This window comes from Schistocerca gregaria, unplaced genomic scaffold (assembly GCF_023897955.1).
Source record: "Schistocerca gregaria isolate iqSchGreg1 unplaced genomic scaffold, iqSchGreg1.2 ptg000520l, whole genome shotgun sequence".
NCBI classification, from domain to species: domain Eukaryota; kingdom Metazoa; phylum Arthropoda; class Insecta; order Orthoptera; family Acrididae; genus Schistocerca; species Schistocerca gregaria.
In genome coordinates this window covers 772589-774315 of record NW_026061920.1, presented here as the reverse complement: position 1 = coordinate 774315, position 1727 = coordinate 772589, and positions in this window count along the sequence as shown.

The window sequence follows — 1727 nt, the reverse complement described above, 5'->3', positions numbered from 1 at the left end:
TTCTGTGGTGGTTTGTTCTCTCACACCCCTAGTCAAGAGGACCAACTGTCATCGTCTTAAATAGTCCTTGATTGGCATACATAATCCTTCCTAGTGTCACTAGATCTTTCAAAGGAACATAAACAGCTCACTTCATTTTTCTGTCTCTTCTCAGCCTTGAGAACCCAGTTCCGTGCACCACCAAGATTATATAGCCACTGGCCTAATTGGAGTGATTCTCACACATTCTAATTTCTCATTCCATTTCCTTTTAGTTTTTTCTTTGCTTTCTACTAAATCACAAGTTCTAGAAAACTTGTCTATTTAGTAAAACGTATGCTCCCAACATAAAGGAACTATCAGACCACACAGAAGACCTGAAAATTTAGTTTGATTTTGGAGCAGAACAACTGGTGTTGGCAGTAAAAAAATTTATAATTTTGGTGTGGAGCAACCTTACTTACCTTCTATTGTTGTGACAGAAATACTAATAAACATTTAACATGTATTTGGTCCAAAGAAGTTTATTTCTACAGTGTCTGCTAGGATGCCATTGTTTATCAGTGAACAATGTAAACCACAAAAAAGTAAATGAGAACAATAGGGTTTAGGAGCATACTTGTCACAACCATTGTAGTGGAAGTGCTTCTGCTGTGACTAATATTGTGTGAATGTTTCTAACTGGATGATAGTAAGACCATGGTCAGTACTGGAACCTGAAAGTACCTTATCTTGCTCCTGCCCTTCTGCAGTAATATAAAAATGAAACAGAGTGTCTTCCAGTGTAGAATTTTAACATTTTAAAGTAGTTCCTAGAACATGTTTCAGTATTCAGGTTGCAAAAGAAATTTTTGGAGCATCTGTCAACGTTTTCAATTGTATAACTGTGTCAAAATGTACGTACGTCTTGTTCAGCAGTATTCAGTTTGTAAATATTTCAAGAGAGATGCTCTTTTTAATTTATTAAATGCCACATCAGTAAAGTGGCAATCTATGGGATCAAATTGAGGCAGTTTTAATATTGGAACTGGTATGGCCTACAGATGCACCATTGGTTATTTATACTAAACACAAGCCTTAGAACAAAATGAACAGCACTGAAGGTAAACAAAATTTGAAAGAGGTAAGTGCTGGCACAGATTGCATTGACTTGTTTATCAAGTTTTGTATTGTCATCAGAGCTAATAAAGTTATTGCCAATAACAATGAACATGAAGGAGTTATAAGTCTGTCTTGTATCAACTGGCCAAAATTGAAAACTAACCGGTTAATGTGAGAACAAGGGGACATAAGTGACAACATAATCTCGATCTTGGTGAAACAAACTCAAATGAATACAGATATTATTTAGTTACATTTACTAGCTATTCTAGTTCCCCACAACAATGTACAACTGCCTTTGGCTATGAGATTTAGCTTTATTGCAGCAAGAGAGAATGGATGCAAGGTATTTCAGTGTGTACTACAAGTATTTTGATGAATTTTCATTTTCAACAAGTAGTACATTCTGGCTGTAGGCATACAATTTTAAATGTATTGGGCCTAATTATTGTTTCTATTGTAAACATGACTAGCATTAGTGGTCATGTAAAAACAGTAGCACATATTATGTAGCTCTATTTGCTGAAGAGCTACTCAGGTCAGAATATTACAACCTATTTGTAGCCCACCTTATTGGTGAAATTACTGTAGCTGTGAAGTTGTCATTTGGAACAGAAGCACACAATAGAGTATTTTGAGACCAGCAG